This window comes from Danio rerio, chromosome 18 (genome assembly GCF_052040795.2).
Source record: "Danio rerio strain M-AB ecotype USA chromosome 18, GRCz13ab, whole genome shotgun sequence".
NCBI classification, from domain to species: Eukaryota; Metazoa; Chordata; class Actinopteri; order Cypriniformes; family Danionidae; genus Danio; species Danio rerio.
Window position 1 is genome coordinate 28,709,111 of NC_141038.1, and position 22,343 is coordinate 28,731,453.

At 36.2% G+C, this 22,343-nt stretch overlaps 1 protein-coding gene and 1 long non-coding RNA gene across 13 annotated transcripts in view; one reads left to right on the top strand and one right to left on the bottom strand.

Moving 5' to 3' along the window:
* The window catches only part of LOC147832840 (uncharacterized), a 418,098-nt gene that overhangs the window by 89,862 nt on the left and 305,893 nt on the right, over positions 1–22,343 (bottom strand). The gene's annotated exons all lie outside the window — the stretch shown is intronic.
* Positions 1–22,343, top strand: part of plekha7a (pleckstrin homology domain containing A7a) — a 211,785-nt gene that overhangs the window by 18,109 nt on the left and 171,333 nt on the right.

Sequence of the window (22,343 nt, forward strand, 5' to 3'; positions counted from 1 at the left end):
GAAGAACGCATATTGAGAAACAGCCATAAACTACCTGACAAAAGTCTTGTCATCGATCCCAGTTGTAAGAGCAACAAATAACTACTCGACTTCTAGTTGATAACTTGGAAAAGTGACAGAAAGTAGTTTTTTTTAGATGAATCATCTATTGAACTGCATCCCAATCATCACAATTACTGCAGAAGACTTATTGCAACCCGCATGGACCCAAGATTTACACATAAGTCAGTCAAGTTTGGTGAAGGAGAAATCATGGTTTGGGGGTTACATTCAGTATGGAGGTGTGCAAGAGATCTGCAGAGTGGATGACAACATCAACAGTCTGACGCATCAAGACATTTGTGCTGCTCATTACATTACACTGCACAGGAGAGGGCAAATCCTTCAAGCAGGACAGCGCTCCTTCTCATTCTACAGCTGCCACATCAAAGTTCCTGAAAGCAAAGAAGATCAAGGTGCTCTAGGATTGGCCAGCCCAGTTACCAGATATGAACATTATTGAGCAAGTCTGGGCTAAGAAGAAGAAGAAGGACCTGTCCTAATTAAATAAGTAAAAATCAAGGCTTGATGATATGTTATGTTGTTAAAATGATCAACATCTAGAGGCCTTTGCCTTTCATATAAGCCATTTCTGATATCAAATGATCTACAAGAAGTGATTATTTGACAAGACGTTTGTCAATTAGTGTAATTAAATTACCCCAAAATTAAAAGTAATCCCTTACTTTACTTTTTTAGAGGAAAAGTAATTCAATTGTAGTAATTAGCTTTACACTTAACACTGCTTACCATAAATACTTGGTTCATCAACAGACACACTGAAAAAAAAAAAGTATTTACTACATTTTTTAAGGTAAGTGGTCGCTATTATATGTGCTAAATTTAAACAAACAAATTAAATTAAACAATACAAAATTTAATATGTGTAAATTCAGCCCATATATAGTTTTCAACCACTTACCATAAAAACTGAGTAAATCCAATGAATAATTTCAGTGTAATTTTTTTCTGAGGTGTTTGTGGTTGATCTAAAGCTGTATTTCAACTAAATGATTAATCATTCACAGCTCAGACACCCTTAGGATAGTAACTGAGATGTTTCTTGGGCCTAAAGGATGACGTGGGCCGAGTAACTCAGTGCGCTTCATATTAATGAATCCTGTATGATCAAACAAATGAGCGAGCTTTTCTGAGTTATTACATATTAATGTACCCTGCAGGCTGTAGAGTGGGAGAAATCCACAGAGCTCTGTCTCTTTTACTCCATTCTCAGATAATGTCTTTACTTCAACATTTCACGCTCACATTCACATCTCTCCATCACCCAGGGAGTGGAAAAGTACGTTTGGTTCTTTGTTATTCTTACATTTAGGTCTGTGTGGAGTTAGCGCTTTTTTATGTGACCTTCAGAAATAAAATTTTGATACGGCAAGGGCTGAAATGTGGATTCTGAGAGATAATGAGGGTGGGGAACATACTCGTTATCCAGCATACTTTATTCTGTGGGTTTGCAGAAAACGAGCAATTCAGTTGCTTTTTATTTCCATTTAAAGCCAATTGCAGCTTTCGATCCGTTATAGAGGCAATGGAAAGATGCGGCTCCTGCACAGCCGTAACTGATATATAAATATGAATACTGTAAATTCTTTGATTCTTTGGTAAACATATGGAACTTTCAATCATATTGCATCTATGTGTTGTATCACATAGAGTTTATGAACACGGCATTTTCACCTATGACGCACTCAAAAAAATTATTACTGCTGCTTGTTCAAACTACCTATTTAAAATGAGCTCAAACAACACAATTCTTGTCATTTCTTTGGCTAATTTCTTTGTTTTTTGTTCAGTTCACTTAAATTTGTAAATTTAAGTTTACTTAAGTTAATTTAAGCATTTTTTGTTGGGATAACGTGAAGAAATTGTGTTGGTCCAACTACCTGGTGTTACGAGCACCAGCGATCTAACCTTCATAGATCACTGGAGAACATTCACATTTACATGGACTACAATCCTGTCTCATATGAACTACAAGTCCTGTCATGCAACACACACACACCTGCTCCAAGTCTCCATTGATTAGATCCACACAGCTGCACTGAAAAAAGTGTTGCATGCAGAACTGTTGCAAATAATTTGTTTGTGTTGAATTTAAACAAACAAATTAAGTTTAGTAATGTTCAACTTAATTTGTTTGTTTAAATTCAGCCCAAATAAATTGTTTACCACCTCTTAACATAAAGAAATTGAGTAAATCCAAGGAATAATCTGTAGCGTACAGTCCACAGATAAAATTTCTTATGGATTTTATCACAGTCTGGTTTTGGTCGATAGAAGGTTTTACGACTCCTGGCTCCAAGAAGTCTGGATTTTCGTGACAGCTTAAGTTGTTCAGGGGGACTGGAGAGATAAGCAGGAAAACTTCAAAGACATTCCTACCCAAATACACACACACACACACCCCCACGAGGCTGTTCCGACAGAAAGAAAATGAACTCATCAAATCCAGAACCAGCACAAAACCAATGTGTTATGTTTTGTAAACTTTGTATCTCATTTCAGACTTTTCTTACCTGTGTAACCTCTCTTATAACCTGTATGCATGTTCCTTTTAGGCCTTTTTGAAGCATAAATATTATGAGGATGTGAAAAATTATGTCGATGTACTTTTAAAACCCCCATGTTTGGTACCGATGGGTTTCTGCTGACATTTTACAGCACATGATGCATAGAACAAGAGCATAACTAGCATTGCTTTATTCTTTAATCCCCTGTATTAAATGCCTGTCTGCATGCTTTGGGCGGACACTCAGATTTGCATTCGAGGAGCCTCGAGACAAAGAAAGGGTTCGCGCGCAAACTTTCCCCTGAAATCATTGGTCATAATGCTGTACGGGTTGTCACGTGACCCGCAGGTATAAGCACACTTCCCCCCAAACATCTGGGCAGAAAGAGAACGTCCTAAAAAGGAACATCATTGACGTTGGCCCTCGGGCCACACGTGGCTTTCTAAGCCGCATGGACTTTTTCCCGCCACGCTTTCTTTATTTTCCGGCAAAGTAAATTCAGTTTAAAGTTTGCGATCGTGTTCGTCCAAACTGCATTACAAACTCCACGCATCAAAGGACATCAAGAGTAGTTTTCATCACGACGGAAGAGAGACGCATAAAAGAGACCTCCAGACATGAAAAACCAGGTGATTTTAGTTATGCGATTAAGCTGTGCCCCTTTTATCAAAAAGGTGTTTTTTTATAACCTTGGTGGTCTGTAATGGTGCGTGTGGAACTGAAAGTTTTGTCACTCTTTTACCTGAAATCTATATTTCCTAGCTTTACTATGTCTCTTTGCTGTTACACGTTCTATAGACCCGATATCTCCACGTGGTTTACCTTTGTTTTGTGTTTAATGTATGTTTGTGCGTTTGTTTGTTCGTTACGTCTGACTAGTCAATAAATTCCATTATAATCAAATGAATTGTATTGTTTGCCTCACGAGAAAATGTCACTTAAATACAGATTCCCCTGCCTAGCTATTATAAGTTGTTTAAAACTTTTGAATGATTAATCTACTTCACAAGAAGTAGCAATTAAATTCCCTTTTTCTAAATGAATAGATTACCGTGTCCGCTCGGAAGAGCGGCGGCTCTGCTTGTGTTCGTTTGGTCAAATTAACAATAAATTGATCCGGAATATTAATGATTAATAATAATTCGTTATTGTTGATAATTAATATTCATAATCTGGGAATCCGCTCGGTCGCGCGAGCATGATCATTTACAATCATATGTTTGTTTGACCAAATTGACTGAAGCTTAAGCCGGAATATTAATAATTAAGAATAAACCGTTATTGTTGATTTATTAATATTCATAAAATGAGCTTCAAATTTCATGTTACAAATCTTTGAATAATTTTTTTCAGTGTGATGCTGCTCATAATGGATTACATTGGCTCATTGGTTCACTTTGAGACTCGCATTGCTGAGTCTTGTTATACTGATAGTGAACATTACGATGTGGTTTCCTTGTCTTGCCTTTTGTGATTGAACCTCGCCTTGTTTGTTTGTTTACGTTGCCTGCTTCCTGCCTGTACTGACCATTTGCCTGCTTATTGACTATGGCTCTGGATTGCCTGTATAAATCTGTTTGTTCATGTGTTGACCGTTGCTTGCCTGAGCATCTCTGTTTAATAAACCTGTGTTTGGATCTGCGCTTCCCTTGTCAGCGTCTACCTTGTGACACCTGGTTAGACGATTTGTAATTACCAGCATGCTTCGAGTGGGATTGAATTACAAGAGGGAAATGTTGACAATAAAGGTTATCTTAGGTGTTTAAAGTTAAAGTCGGTTTCCTCCGAGTGCTCTTGTTTCCCCCACAGTCCAAAGACGTTCGGTAAATGAATTGGATGAACTACAATTGGCTTTAGTGAGTGTGTGTGTGTGTGTGTGTGTGTGTGTGTGTGTGTGTGTGTGTGTGTGTGTGTGTGTGTGTGTGTGTGTGTGTGTGTGAATGTGTGTGTGAATGAGAGTGTGAATAAGAGTGTATGGGTTGTGGCTGGAAGGGCATCCGCTGCGTAAAGCATGTTGGAATAGTTGGCGTTTCATTCCGCTGTGGTAATCCCTAATAAATAAGAAACTAAGACTAAAAAAATCTGAAAAACAAACTAAATATGTTACACTTATATAATTATAAATAAAGAAGACCTGCTGAGAATGCAGAATTTGCATTAGCTGATTTAGTTACTGTATATTTTTAAATATATTACAATATTATTTCACAAAAATTTAGTTTTTTTCTGTACTTTTTAAAAATATTTTACAAAGATAAGTCACCTGCACAAGCTTTCAGTCAAAAAAACAAAACAAAAAACATGGCCCTAAACCTGTTTTTTTTATACACAACTCACAAATTTCCAGCTGAAGAGTTACATCAGCCTTATTTCGACCATTATTGTATGTTTAAGGTCAAAGGAAGATAATATCTTTCTATCTGATAAGATATAATGTACATATATATTTATATATATATTTTTAAACAATGTGTTTATTGTTTTTGATTATACAAGACAGGTAACAGAAAAACACAATTCCATTTCGTATAATTTACATATTTTAAAAACAGATATACAAGTTTATTTTCAGCATAAAACATTACTGAGCAGTTGAATATGTTTGTGTGTTAGTCCTCAAATAAATTTAAGTGGCAATATGCATGATAACTGTTTTAAAATCTGTGATAATACAAGCCAAGTGGAAAGCATGCTGTGATTTCTGTGGTCATTATTTTCAGAATCAGTAGTGCAATACTAAGTTTATAAATAGATTATAATGCATTAAATGGTCAGATCTAGTGATAATTGAATCATTAAGATGTAAAATTAGAAAAATGAAAAAAAAAATCAGTGATGGGAGAGGACAACACGGAGCACGGTTGTGTTCTTTCAGAAGCGGAGAAAATGAAGCAATGATTTCAGCAAAGATTATTAATCATGGCATATTATTTAATGTTCGTGCCAAACTGTTTGCTGTCAATGAGATTAATTGGAGCCTTCAGTGCTTTAAATCTTTTAATATAATTTTAATATATATATATATAAATATATATTTACACACACACACACACACACACACACACACACACACACACACACACACACACACACAACATATATGTACAATGTTAAAAATTTTAATTTCTGCAGCAGTTTACAGTAACTCAAACTTACAGCTAAAATACTGTAATAATATTTACAGTACTATTATCTCACTGTAAATTTACAGTATTTGAAATCTTTACTGTAAAATAAACAGTATATTTAGTCTTCAGACTTCTGTTCTGACTTGACTTATTTTTGTACAATAAAAAAGTTAACTTTTAATTCTGTATTCATTTATCTATTATTTACTGTAAAACAGTAAAAATGCTAATTTAAGATATGTTCGCCTGATTTCACACTAATCCTTTTTACTGTATTTCGATTTACAGCATATTGAAAATAATGTTTTAATGGTGAAAAAAGAATATTTCTCATAAAACAGTAACCCTTTAATACAGTAACTTACTGGATAGCTGTCATACAGTAAAGTACAAAAATAATCATTTGGCAAATTTGTTAATAATGTAATAGTGTTTGTTAATAAGCTAACTTTGACCACCCCAATGGACTTAAGCATCTTAAAATGTAAAAAAGGACATTTAAACTGTAAAAAACTATTATAAATTAACATTAATGCTAACCTTTCGAAAAATTAGTCATGAGCCTGTTGTGATTGTGTTTATGCAAACATTTAATAAAGTTCAGTATGATTAATGTTCATTATACATTTTTAAAATGAAAGATTAGTTTGAATTCTTTAATCATAAGAACTTTAGCTGGCTGATAACAATGCTGGACACATCCACGCCACAATGAAAAAGGTGATAATTGCAGAAAAGCCAAGAACAGTTCTAGTATATGTATCCTCACAACAGCTTGTTTATGATTGACGATATTTCCAGAATTGCTCTCAGATTGTCTGATTGGTTTGTTAGTATTTTCTGCTATATCATAGCTTTGCAAGAAAAGTCAATTTTATTGACCAAGAGAGAAAGACAGATGCTGATTAGCAGGTTTTGTGTTCATCTTTTCCACCTTGTCCCATATCTTATACTGGTAGAGTCTCAGTCTGCACCTCCAGCTCTCAGGTCACCTTGTCCAAATCATCACCAGGATGCTGACCTCTTTTACAGTACATCTCAAAGACCACACAAGGACATTTCTCAGTCCAAAACCATCTCAAAAAATTGTAAATGTAACCGGTCCTCGCTTTACTCTGCATTGTGTTTAGGCGAAAGGAACCAGGCTCATAGGAATAAGCCACTTTTTATTCTGCATGAATAAAAAATAAACAAATCACATCAAGCTGAGTCTGTGGCCTCCTTTAAAACTCTTCATCAACCTCTCCTCAATCGTGTTTGCCGCGAACTGACATAATCAAGTCAAAGTGTTTAACATACAGTTTAAACATAAATTAAACATAAGCATCAAACATAAATTCAAAAACAAACCTACATGAGTAAAAAATAAACACAACTGTGAAAACGATCAAGAATTTTGAGTGAAATTAATATACAGTATATAATATAACAGCTGGTGACACGGTGGCGCAGTAGGTAGTGCTGTCGCCTCATCGCAAGAAGGTTGCTGCCTCGGCTGGGATAGTCTGCGTTTCTGTGTGGAGTTTCCATGTTCTCCCTGCGTTTGCGTGGGTTGCCTCCGGGTGCTCTGGTTTCCCCCACAAGTCTAAAGGGTACAGGTGAATTGGGTAAGCAAAATGGTCCGTAGTGTATGTGGGTGTGAATGAGTGTGTATGGATGTTTCCCAGAGATGGGTTGCAGCTGGAAGGGCATGCGCTGCGTAAAACATGTGCTGGATAAGTTGGCCGTTCATTCCGCTGTGGCAACCCCAGATTATTAAAGGGACTAAGCTGAAAAGAAAATGAATAAATGATTGAATGAATATAACACTTGTTACACAAAGTATTATGACAATTTGAATGTTTTCTATTTTAATATATTTTATGTCATTTATTTTTGATGATAAAGTTGATTTCACAGCTGATATATTTTTATTAAAAATGTTTTGAAATTGATTTGTTTATAGTACTATTTAAATCACTTTTGTTCAGTTTAATGTATCCTTCTGTTTAAAAGTAAGTTATAAAAATTATATTAAAATCGTAGCTTAAAATAACTTATTAACTCAGATTCAAACTGTCATATATAAGCCTATTATAAACAAATAATAATAAATTAAAAGGTTAATTTCCAATTTAACATAACATTATAACAGGTATTTTTTTCTTTTTTCAATTTTGTATCATGTAATTTTTGCCATATTTTGTTTCCTGCAATAGGCTTTTTTGCAATTTTGGCTTTCTCATAACTCAAGTTTATATCTTGCAACTGTACTTATTTGTCTCATAATTATGATACATGTTGAAAGACACTGAGTCATAATTCTTAAAAAAAGTAAACCAATTAAGTCTGAAAGTCAGACTTGTGAGATACACACTAATGTACATTGTGTGCACACAAAGTTCAGTGTTTTAATATAAAAAAGTTAGGGTATTTTTTTTTCTTTTAATTAAAATGTTATTCAGAAAAAGTACAATACATTTATATTCACATACTATATATATATGTGGTCTGAGCATTTCAGAAACTGCTGACCTACTGGGATTTTCATGCACAACCATCTCTACGGTTTACAGAGAATGGTCCCGCTAAGAGAAAATATCCAGTGAGTGGCTTTTCTGTGGGTGCAAATGCCTGGTTGATGCCAGAGGTCATAAGGGAATGGCCAGACTGGTTTCTGTGCCACATTTGAAGGGTAGGGTCAGAATTTGGCGTCAACAATGTGAAAGCATGAATTCATCTTACCTTGTATCAACAGTTCAGGCTGCTGGTGGTGGTGTAATGGTGTAGGGGATATTTTCTTGCTATATTTTGGGCTCATTAATGTAAATTGTCCATCGTGTCAACCCCACAGCCTACCTGAGTATTGTTGCTGACCATGGCCACAGTGTACTTGGGATACTTGGGATAACACATCATGTAATAAAGCATGAATCACCTCAGACTGGTTTCTTCAACATGACAGTGAGTTCACTGTACTCAACTGGCCTTCACTGTCACCCGAGCTCAATCCAATAGAGCACCTTTAGGATGTGGTGAAACAGGAGATTCGCATCATGGATGTGCCGCCGACTAATCTGCAGCATATAGCATATGTATATATATATATATATTAGGGCTGTGCAATTATTTGAAAATCCGATTTCGATTTTGATTTTGGCATCAAACGATTATGAAAAAGCATTAATCAAGATACATTTACATTTACATTACGAGATAAACGATTATTGCATCATATGCCGCCCCCTTACCAGTTGAACAAATGTGTTTTTCTTAAAAGCGCGAAAGACCGCGTGCTTATGTGTGTGCGGCACCAGGGGCGTAAATCCCGGGGAGGACAGTGGGGACATGTCCAAAGGCTTGTCCAAAGACATGTGGTACAGGTGAATTGGGTAGGCTAAATTGTCCGTAGTGGATGAGTGTGTGTGTGTGTGAATGTGTGTGTGGATGTTTCCCAGAGATGGGTTGCGGCTGGAAGGTCATCCACTGCGTAAAAATAAGCCGACAAGAAAATGAATGAATGAATATGTATATATACCTAAAATAATTTTCTAAGTAGAAAGAAAACCGCATTTATCATTTAAAATGCATTTAAAAACAGTTGAGTTCCCCCTCCCCTTCATCAAAGTGGTTCGGTCCACTGTGTCCTTTTTTTCCCTCATCTCAACTAACAGTTACTCACACACATGCACACGTCAGGTGTGCGGCTGCAGCTGAGTAAATGTAGAATTATAGTAAGTAAGTAGGGGATTTTATTCACCTTAAATCAAGCGATTCTCTTCAATGTAGTTAATACAGACTAGTTCATAAATTAGTTAAGGCAAAAATGCTGATTACCGTTGTAATTCTCCTTGAATCCGCTGTATTAGCGGTTAAAATTACTTATCTAGTTACGTTAGCTTGTTGCTAACGCTAAAGCCGTTTCCCATGCATGGTTGAATTTGTGACGACTCGGCATAATGTTAACTTAACATTAATGACCACAATTAGCATATTGTTTTGTTGTGTGTTTGCTAAATAAGCACTGTGCTACACTGTGCACACTAACCCCACTTTATTTTTTGTATAATCAGTTTCTATTCTGTTTTAAGTGACTCAATTAATTAAAAACGTTAACCTTTTTTTAATATTTGTTTTTATTGTTGTGATTATTTTTATGATATTTTTGCATTCTTTATGTAAAGCACTTTAAATTACCATTGTGTATAAAATGTGCTACAGTAAACTTGCATTATATATATATATATATATATATATATATATATATATATATATATATATATATATATATATATATATATATATATAAGACATAGATAAATAATGGTTTCCACAAACAAGTAAAAAAATAATAAAAAAAACTTTCCCGATTGATAATAGAAATGACTAATCTCTAATCAGCATATTTAAAATGAGCAAAATAGCTTTGACTTCCCAAGAATAAATAAAAATGCTAAATCTATAACAATAATTTAAAAACATATTAGTCAAATCAATACAATTGTCCTAAATTTAGGACTCTAAATTTAGAAATTTTGTGCATACAGTTGTGCTCTGTTGTGCATACAGTATATGAGACCTTTTCTAAAAAATGTGACTCTAAACTTTGATGATAGTTTGTAAATAATAAATAATTAATAAACAATGTCATAATAAAGCAGTCAAAATTAAAACCTTAATGCAGTATCCCTTTGAAAAATCACAACAAATTTAATACATCACTTGTTGACACTTTAGTCTTTTTAGCATATGATTAGTGTTGTTTGTCGCGTCTCCCAGCATGCATGCACAGTGTTCTCAGTCATGTCAGTCTATGATGGATATCAGTGTCTGTAGGCTGTGCGGGACAGAGCGCTATAGCTGGAGGTGGCGGGACAAAGGAGAAATTGAGGCAGATGAGACTGTAGCCAAAGGCATGCTTTGTGAAAACAGGAGGCGTTGGCTCCCTGAACCCTCAGTGCCCTTACTGCAAACATTAGCATTGGCATCTCAGCGCAGCATCAGATCGTGTGTCGGGACAGAGACACTAGAGGAATGGGGAATTGCTGTGCTTGTGAAGGGGACTCAGGTCATGAGACGGTGCTAGTCAGACATAAGTTTGCCTGGCCGAGGACAGAGAGAATGATCATCTCCGGGATGGACAGGTACATGTTTCTGAATCCATCCTGATGTGTTTGGGTGTTGATTGACACCTATGGTTGTTAGAGGTGTAGTATGTTATTCTGCATGTGCATAAATAAAGATGAAGCACACTTTGTTATATTGACCTACTATTTTTTGCGATATCTCTATAGTGTGCTCTAGTGGAGTGAATGGGGTTGCTGTATTGCAGTGTCTATTCTTTTGGGAAGCAAACAGGATTGGACGCTATCCAATACATCTTATGAATAAAGATGGCTGGTCACAAATGCAGAGAAGTAAATACTGAAAGATGACTTATTGTTTAGATATTGCAGCTTGCTCATTTTACACTTAATTTGATTATAAAGAAGATGTGCACTTACTCTGTTAATGTGAGTCATCTGAACATACAAAATTAAAATACAAACAAAAAATGTAAGAAAATCCAGCCCAAACTGTTCTTTTTTAGTTTGTTTCGGCAGTTTGAGCTAGCTCACTAAACCTTTGGAAAGTATGTTTGGACTCCTAAACATCTCTGAGCGACCATTGGTCCAAAATGATTACACAATTGGTGAGCATGTTCTGGAACTCCACCTTCTTTGAAGTGCAATTCCTTCCACACCATTCGTTTCTCATTCTTCATAGGTCAGATAGGAGAAACAACATCTATCACAATTACATCATCTACATGAATACACTGTGGAGCAGCAGAGCACCTGTATGATTGCTCGCAGAGACATTTTTTTTACACCTGTGGTGCCATTTGGTGTCTGTACGCGGCAAATAGAAAACAATATACAGTAATAGATGTTTATTATTCTTCTCTATCAGCCGCCATTGTTGTATTATGCCTTATTCACAATAGCAACAACTTTGTAGCTGCCTGTCGCACAAACGCAGGTCTATGTAGGTCTACTGCCCTGAGAATACGACCGGCCTCTGCAGGAGCTGAGAGAGGATCATGGTACTCCTGTTGGCTGTCGCTCAAGAAAGTTGCTCTTTATTAGCATAAAGTTGAAGGATTGTAAAGTTTGACTTGTCGCTCAACATGCCCACCTGGTCGCCAACGGTCCCTGTCACTCGCGTAGACCGAGGTTGCCCGAAGTCGTTCAGTCTCCTTAGAAATGTACAGTCGCTTGTCAATTTGCCACTACAAGTCGCTCAAAAGTGTGAATGAGGCTTTAAGACAGGGGTGTCCACACTCGGTCCTACAGGACCGGTGTCCTGGAGAGTTTAGCTCCTACCCTAATCAAACACACCTGAACCAGCTAATCAAGCAGTATCATCATTCATGCTTTTCAAACTTTTTTTGCCTTCAAATGAAAAAGAACTTTAAAAAGGGCCATAAGTTTGAACGCTGCCATCTGAAACCTGGAATTGTCCAAGCTAGAGTGGACTGGAGTGGAGTGGTCCCTGGTGCAGTTCAACTGAAATGTAAACACTACATGGACCAAAAAAAACCCCAAATGAATGAAAAACAGCAACAATGTAAACACATCGGCTTTTCTTACTGTGTCTTCACACCGAAGACGGTGAGAGTGCCAAAGGTCGCTCTGGCCACCCTGTCGACAACGCTGTCTGCCTTCAGCTCCAGTGGCGAGAGCATCAAAATTCACTACATTGATCTCGTATTTAAAGGGGCCGTTGCAGCAAATCATATCAGTTACATTTCCACATAAAACATGCTTTCTTGCGTGAAAAATAATTCACACTTTTTTTATCAAATTAATTTAACAATGGAAGATCAAGTTGCATGTGGTGTGACTTTGCGCCACTTAATTTTCCAATGTGTCCATATGTCTGAAATATTCTGAAGCAGCAATACTGTTTTGTATTGTTGCATGAAATTAATTTTTATTTTAAAGAAAGTCAGAATTATTAGCCCACTGTTTATGTTTTAACACATTTCTAAACATAATAGTTTTAATAACTCATCTCTAACAACTGATTTATTTTATCCTTGCCATAATGACAGTAAAAATTATTTGACTAGATATTTTTCAAGACACTTCTATACAGATTAAAGTGACATTTAAAGGCTTAACTAGGTTAATTAGGTTAACTAGGCAGGTTAGGGTAAATAGGCAAGTTAATGTATAAAGATGTCCAAATAAAATATAGCTTAAAGGGCTAATAATTTTTACCTTAAAATGGATAAAAAAAATTAAAACTGCTTTTATTCTAGCCAAAATAAAACAAATAAGACTTTCTCCAGAAGAAAAAATATTATCAGACATACTGTGAAAATGTCCTTGCTCTGTTAAACATCATTTGAGAAATATATATTTTTTTAAGAAAATCAAAGGGGGGCTAATAATTTTTGACTGCAACTGTATATAATCTTAATGCACATCAGTAACTCGCTAGTAACTTTTTAAATGTATGTTCCTTTAAGAAAACATTGTAAATAATTGGAAATCCGGCAACCATAAAAATAAAACCCCTGGGAATAACTGTGGTTGGAACCAAAGTACACAGGTCTTTGTTCTCTAAACTCCTCTCAAGTAGTGGACTTCTACATTCTGATTGCTTGCCATCGAACCGTGTCATAGCTCATTATCATAAAGTTGACTTGATTTCAACTCTCCTCAACGCCTACATTGGCGAAGACATGCCGCGCTGCTCCAAGCCGCTTATCGCCACCGGCTTCCATTGAAAATGAATGACTTCAGCTACTTTGACGCTCTCACTGCTTTCATTGTGATTGTACAGTTAGTTGTGTTGCTGCTCGTTTAAGTTTAGTAGTAAAGTACTAGCTTTCTTGCAGCAGATTTTCAATTGTATGTGTATGATGGAGAAATTCCTGGCTTAGTTTTGACTTTTTATTTATTTTAGATCCTCTTCTTGAATTCACTGTTTTAAAATACCATTAGTTTCCACTTTACATTAAGTTTTGTGCATCATAAAGGGTTTATTAAAAAAAATACTGTGTAAGGTGTGAACGATAGGGTAAGGAAACCAAAAGAACCAATGGTACTGAACTATTGATTAAGCTTGAGCACATCCTTATTGAGATGATCCACACTAACATGACAATCTCAAAATGATAGAAAGACATTTATGGAATTAGGTCTGGGCAGTAGTCAACATTTGAAGGGGATCAAAAGTGGATGAAACTATTGAACAACACCAATTCTTGTCTAAGGACAGTTTAGAGTTATTGTTATTTTTTGATCTACTTTAAATGTTGACTACTACATATCCTTACAGTAGAATAAATTGTCAAAAGTAATATATTTGTTTATTCTGTGTATACCGCAAGATGTAAATAAGTGAGTGTGGCTAACTCATGTGCAGTCTGCATGAACCTAAGCAAGACGCTGCTCATTAGATTGAGAAAAGTGCTGACTTAAGCGCTTGTAGTAAGCTCAGGTCAGCAGTCTGAGGTGAACTTTTAGCTGTGAATTAGATGAACTGTTATTGGTTACTGACTTGAAACTGGAAATGTAAGAACAGAATAATGTTGTGTGTTAAACTTGTTACTTGTGTAGCACTATAGCCACTTTTGACTGATTCACAATACAGTAAGACACTGTAACCTTAGAATAGGAAAATGAAGCAGCCTCCTGTTGGGTTCTAGCGCCTGCCCCATGAGAAATTTATTCAGGGGCTGCTGTGTGACTTTAATAAAAACTATAGAAAAATAAACTTTCTAGCTAGGAATACAGCATCAGTTGGGGTTATAAAACCACAAGTCTTATTTTAATTTATTGTGAGAATTTAACACTTATGGGAAATAAAAACCTTAAACCAAACTCTGTAAATTAGCCTGTAAATGAACACTTCTCAAAAACACAAAAACAAAAGAAATGAGCATCAGCTCAGCCAAAAGGAGTCTGGAAATATTGGCAAAAATTGTGCATTTAGACCTATAATTCTTTTTATTAACCAAAGAATTTAAGTTTGTTTAATATAACAATCTTTGTTGATTTTCTGCAATAGCTACCTGTTTAAAGAGAAATATTCTATAAAATATAATGACTCCTACTAGGAAATTGTTTTTTTTTTCATACCACCCAACCATAGTTGGAATCATTCTCAGAATTTCAAAATTCATCAGCTGATGAAAACATTAAAAGCCAATCAGAATCCACTTGACCTTAAAGTGATTCAATATTTGAAGCAGCAAATACATTTGCAAACATGCTTGTAATAAACAGAACATAAGTGTGGATGTATATATGCTAACATTGAACATGATGGGTAAGGGCCGATGGAGGGAATTTGGCCAGGACACCGGGGTTACACCCCTACTCTTCATGAGAAGTGCCATTGGATTTTTTAATGACCATAGAAAGTCAGGACTTCGGTTTAACATCTTGTTCGAAAGACAGCATTCACTGACAGTATAGTGTCTCCTTCACTATACTGGGGTATTAGGACTCACACAGACCACAGGTTGAGTGCCCCCTGCTGGCCTCTCTAAGACCACATCCAACAGCAACCTAGTTTTTCCCCATGTTGTCTCCCATTAAGGTACTGACCAGGCTCAACCCTGCTTATCTTCAGTGAGTAACCGATCTTGGCCGCAGTGTGATATGGCTGTGGCCTAGACCAGCTTTCAGTTTTTAAGTGTCGTGGTCTATTTCAGTTCTTCAAAATAGCAAGTCGCCAACAATGCACCTTAACATACCTCCTTTTTAGACCAGAACACCCATCAGTCCACAAAGTGGTGTAAAACATAAAAAAAGAATTAAAAATGCTAAAAAAAAATATGCCCTGGTCTAAAAATAGCAACAAATTGCGCCAAACATGTCTTGTGATTTATTGCGTTGGGTGTATGATAGGGCCCAATAGTTATCAGTTACCATTAGTTAGAGTTATCATTGTGAATGGACCCTTACACTTACTAAGTTACTAGTATGCAGATTGTAGAAAGACATGGCATTGTTTGCTCTTTTGCTGTCAATTTGCTTCCAATGTACAAGTTTTGTTCGAAATCCTTAGATTGTAAATATAATACTAATGAGGTTTCCTCTAAGCTGTAGAAATGTAGTATTCCATTTAAATACTGCCGTCAACTGCAGGAATGAAAACAAATTAATTTTCAATTCATCTTTTATAATTAATCCATACAGAATTTTCAGAACATCAAAAAGCAGCAGAAGTACGTTTTGAGGCCAGAGATAATTTAGTTGATCTGTTTGCAAATCTCATAGAGCTTAAAATAAAAATGCTGTGAATACTCTTCCCATCTTGTTTACAGTTCATCTTCAAGCCCTCGTTTCCATCCAAACTAAGTCTTTAATGAGGACAGAAAGAGGCTTGTTGGTGCTTGATGTTTGCAGCGATGTGACACCTTATATGAATCCAGTGTGAAGTTGTCATGTTTTGGTACAGTTGCTTTAGATTGTGTTAACATTTTATTTGAGAAAGTAAGACTGTGTAAAGGCATATGGCCATAGGATGCGTTGTGTGTGCATATACAGCGAGGATTTGTGTGAAGACCAAACTACTGGAAGAAAATCTAACCTAAAACGGTCTCTGTTCTTTCTGCGTTTTGAATAATTCATATGATTTCCTGTTTGAAGTCTCTTTGATATAGCACCAGGGTGTTTCATTGTTTCTGAATCATTAAATCTTGCCTTGGTGAGTAACACAGTAGCACTGATCCAGATAATAGAGCAAAATATTAAATCTTTATCCAAATACTGGAATCAAAACTATATAACATGACCAGCGACAGTAGAAAAAGTATTTGTAGTTTTATTTATATATTACATTTTTTATTATTTATTGCAGAGTCAGAAATAAAGTGACTTAACAAACTAAATCTGAACCAATTTTTATTTAAAAGTAACATTGTCTAATAAATATTAGGTCTCAAGGACAGTATGGAAGTTAAAATGATGCTGTGGAGTTTGCCATAGACTGTTTGTGAGACTACAAAATGGGATTCAAGCAAACAAAGCTCATTGTAAGCATGCAAAGCTAAATAAAGGGTTTTCAGTGTTTGTCTAATTTGAGCTCTCAAAACATTCATTAGTATGTCCTCAGACCGTCTCTATAAAATAAAGTCACTTCCCAGGGCTTTTTTTTACCGACTTGGTCAGACCAGTAATTACCTTTTTTACTTGCTCTTATTAAATTGTCGTATCAAGTGAAAAAAAAGTTATTTTCATTGTTTTTTAGTACCAATGTAAAACTGTAATCTAAAACCAAATTGTTCACCAACAGTGTTACAATTGAAATATCACATTTCTCATTTCTAATTTTGATACCAAAGCTAAAACAATGGGCCTATCTAATAGCCTAATAACTTATTAAATATATGTGAACTGCCAGTTTCAAAAGAAGAGCAAATAAACAAAAAAGTATGACTGTGGTTTATTTTAAGGTACAACTAACGCTATTAATAAAATATTAACTATGATATTTGCCTCAATAAACTCCTATTTTGCTGCTTCTTAATAGCTATTCTAAGGGTTTAGGTGTTGGGTAGGGATGTAGAATAAGAGCATGCAGAATATGTTCATTATTAGCACAATTAAATTGCCAGTTCATTCCGCTGATAAATCAGGGACTAAAGGCTGATTTATACTTCTGCGTCAAACACGCATAGCCCTTCGCCATGGCCGTCGGGGTCGCTGACGTGCACCTCTCAAAAATTGTAACTACACGTCGCAACAATGCGTAGCGCAAGCTCTGTGATTGGTCGGCTTGGTAGCGCTGACGAGTCTGGGTGGGACAGAGAGCCGCACGAATGGCGCGAGCTGGACGGGAGCCCAATGGAGCGATTGTTTACAAGTTTGGAGTCCCGTGAAGGAGCTCCAGATGGAATGTTTTGTTTTGTGTTTACCTCATAGTTAAAGCTGTTGCACGTCCAACCAGTTCCTGCCTCAAAATGAGCGAGTTTGAGCCACTTGTACATCCAGGAAGTGTTCAGGAAAAGCAAAACAGCAGAGAAGAAACTCAACACAGAGGAACATTAACACCTCACTGCCCACTAGCGTTTCGGAAGTGTTAATGCAGACCAACAGAGACAGTGCGCAGAAGTACAAATGCACAGCTACGCGCGTTGCATGCGCCGTGGGTCACGCCCGTCACTTGACGCAGAAGTATAAATCAGGCTTAAGCCAAAAAATAGTGGGTGAGTAAGTACAAATGAGTACAAATAAACTTCCAATATCTAAGTAAAATGAAGATAAAAAGAAACATGAACAATTAGCAATGCAGGAAATGATTACAGAATTTTAATTTTTGAGTGAACTATCCTTTTGAGGACAAAGATAACAGCAAGAATATTAAGCTTCTGTCACTTTAAGAGCAAAGGCATGACTCCAATATAACACATGGTTTTTGTCCACCAAAGTGTTTTAGCTAAAAATGTCTTTTTCTAAAAATGCATATAGCTGTGAGTCCTTGAGAATCAGTCAGAAGTGCATTATTCACTTTTTTTCAATTATTTAGAATACAGAATATCACATTTCAGGTAGTATTACATCTCACAGATCTCACAGTTTATTTCTGAATATAAGCCAAGTCATCATTATTTGTTTTTACACTGTAAATAGTGTGGAAGCCGCTTTACATACATCACTGTCCACATAGTAAAATATCTCTGGCCCACACAATCAGCTTTTGCTTGACCCACATGCCGCTGTAAATTATGGTACATGACTGGACCAAGTCTGGCTTCTAGACAAGGGCCAAACATAGACCCTATCTTGGCCAAGTCTCAGCCAAGTCCATAACTGAGCCTGAACTGGGCCATATATGTTAGTGTGTCACGACTGCAATGAAATTGATAAACCCATGAAGCATTGCTCTGTAGGCTTGCTATAGTTGTGCTTTTTCTAGAAGTGACCTGGGACCTCATGTACGAAGACTTGCGTTGAAATCATACTAAAACATTGAGTACGCACAAAGCTGTCTGTAAATGTGTGAACGCAGTAAAAAAGTCAGATGTATGAAATACTGTGTACGCCAAATCACAGGCATATTATCTTTGTACATAGGATTGAGCATGATGATCCCAACACCCCTCCCCCCCTTTTTTTTTTAGCTGATGCGGTTAACACAATTGGGTCTGAACATCACACTGAGTGGATTAAAAAAGAAATTGTGCAATGTAAAGGTCTAAAATTTTGAAGTGTCTTTAACAGTGTGAGTGGCGTAAAACACATGGCAACATATTTTGACATGTTCGAGCATGAACTCGATTCGAATCCAGCGTCTGATGAAGATGTTTTTTTCCCCCCACTACATATTAGATTTTGGCTACTCTTCATCATGAGGAAGACAAGTAGTAATCATTAATAAATGTGTGCATTATATTTTATTTGCACATTTATTGAATGGAAATGTTTCTGATTCACGTATACATATTCGTCTTCAGATGGCGCTTTTATAGCAATGTGCATGCAGTCGATCGCTCCTATTACATTGGGAAAACCGGCGACCACTGCAAATTGCGCTTTAATGTTTGGCTGGTCAACTGCATGGTATGGAAACCTTATATACTTGCTAGACATGAGGATGAACCTGCCATTACACGGCTCAAAGATACTTTGTAGTGTGCAATTTAACACAACTGCCTCTAGGAGTCACCAATGGAAATATAACAAACACACACAAGAAACGAACGTACGCCAGGCATAAAGTTAGCGTGGACCAACGTACATTCTCACAATCATTTCATCGTAAGTAAATTTAAATGTGAGCGTGAAATCTGGCGTACTGAAAGTTTTTGTGCGTATGCAGCGTTGATACATGAGGCCCCTGGTTGGTAAACTTTTTTCTTTATTTGAAAATAATAAAATGTATTTTAAATGTGGGCCAAGATGGCCAAACTTACATGGCCCACATATCAGTTATTAACATCTGGGCCAAATACTACATTTTACATCTGGCCCAAGTATTGTGTGCCGCCTTAACGATGGTGCCACCTCTGCCAAACCAGGGCCTTGTTTGGCCCACATGCCAGTGCTACATGGCCAGTGCCAGATGGATGCCTGCTGTGCCAGATTTCTGCCAAATATTCCAGTTTGTGGGACATATTCAGCTATTCAGCCAGGTTGTGGTAAAATGTTGGTATTTCGAATGCATAGTTTTATTCATTCATTCATTTTCTTTCTGGCTTAGTCCCTTTAATAATCTGGGGTTGCCACAGGTTCACACTGGTGAACCACCAACTTATCTAGCTTATGTGTCACGCAGCAGATGACCTTCCAGCTGCAACCCATCACTGGGAAACATTTATACACACTCATTTATACACACCTAGGACGATTTAGCTTACCCAATTCACTTATAGCGCATGTCTTTGGACTGTGGGGGAAACCAGAGCACCTGGAATAAAACCAGGCGAACATGGGGAGAACATGCAAACTCCACACAGAAATGCCAACTCACCCAGCCGAGGCTCGATCCAGCGACCTTCTTGCTGTGAGATGATTGTACTACCCACTGTGCCTTCGTGCAGCCCCGCATAGTTTTATATAATGTTAAAATTCTTCCCTTGTTATTCTAAATTATGTTGAACAAGCAATTTGTGACAACTTCTCAGTGTTTTGTTTTCCTGGCCCCTTATCTGCTCTGATTGGATGGCTGTATTGTACTCTATGGTTTATTATTTGAATTTAAGAAATGGGAAATAGAAGCTTGACACATGCTTTGAGGAAAAATCCACTTAGTTATTGAGTCCTTTTTCCAGATTAAATGTCAAATTTTGAGGACAGGGCCTTAACTTGTGTTAAAGGCTCTGTCCACAAACTTTCATCTGAATTTAAATTGTGTTAATTTAAATGACTGACAATTGTAATTTAATAAATCAGATTTTTTTTTTATATGGCGTTAAAAATAGTTTTTCATCTTCTCTTCCCTTCTGATTAACCCTGACCTACTTTCTGCTAAATTGAATTTCACGATCTGAATTTCTGGTTTTGAATTTTAGCGAATTTGATGTTTTGAATTTCTTCATCTTGAAAATTTGAAACTGTATTTTTATAAACTGGATATCTCCAGTCTAGAAATTCAAAACACAAAAAAGTAAAGAAAATACATCTATAAAAAATTCAACCTCGAAAAAATCAGTTGTCTTACATTCAGATGTTCAATATTAAAGTTATGAAATTTTAATTCAAAACTATTTTAACAGCATAAAAAAAGAAAAAAAAGATCAGATTTGTTAAATTACAAATGTCGGTAAATTTAATGAACACAATTCAAATTCAAATTGTTTTGACATATTATTAGCTCCCTACATCACAGGGCATTTTTTGCGTTTTCGTGTGAACAGAGATTAAAAAAAAACTTTTATATAAACACCTATAAGCCCATTAAACCAAAAGCTTACTGCCATATTTTGCTGTTATATGCTTGGTGTTTGATTTGTTTTGCTTCAATTTACAGCCCAAAGTGTCTAGTGCGCCTGTGTTTTAACAGGCTTTACAGTAGTAAAGAGAAATCAGAATCAGGTGTTAGGTGTTTTCCTCCCAAAATGTGGCCTGCAGAAATTCAGCTTGTTTACATCTTACAAGTGAAAGAAATCTTCCCAGCAGGCACCTTTCAAAGTGAAATATTATCCCGATTTAAGCTTTTCAGCGGAGGCCGAAGCCCGTGAAATGAAGATTTGTCTGGTTTGTGAAAACTTTGATTTACCGCATCCATATTTCATTTCAAATTGAACCTTTGATGTTTTGGCCTGATCCTGCATTACATCGAAATGCCACGTCTTTCATTAAACTAGGTCATTGACCGACTGTCTGTTAAAGGAGGTGATGGAGGTTAATGAAATATGCTGACCGTAATGTAAAACTTTGATTCGGTTGCAAACACAAACCCACACGCACATTGACTCATGCTGAATATCAATGAATGCACTGCAGGAGAAAATATTCATTCAGATTTATCATTTGATTCTGAAACGGGAGTCTCATGGTAGCCCTTAATGTATTAAAAATAATATGAAGCACATTTGATATCAGACCATAGTGATTATGAATTTAAAATGTAAAGTTTGTTACTTGTTATCAAACATTTTCCAATACCTTTTTAAGCTGCATTAGACTCGGTTCAATCTCATTTTAAACTACTATATTAACTGTTTCTCAATAATATTCCTCTGTTTCTACTGTTCACGCTCATTACTTCATTTGGAATAGTGTTGTTAAGAGCTGCAGGCTATTTTGTAGTAGGATGTATTAATAGTAAGGTCTGGGAGTCTGCTGAGATCTGGAATAAAATATCTGGTTCATACATGCTCTTGAGAGGGTGGTTGTGAAGATACATAAAGCATACTGGTGGAACAGCTGTACGCTATACTTTTTATTTCTGGCTGAAACATAATAGTTTGAGTGTCTTGCTGATTTTTTTTCATGCTGCTTCAATGATCCAACAACGCACAAAATAGATTCTGTTATTTTAGTCTTTCTACTTCTCCATGAATTCTGAAGAAAATCAATTTCCTCAAAAAATATTATGCAGCTTTTTTAACATTCATAGTAATAAGAAGTCATTTCTGATTTCTGAAGGATGTTAAGACTGGAGTAATAGTGCTCAAAAAGGAAGAAGTCTATTAGTGATTAACGATTTTATTGATACTCAG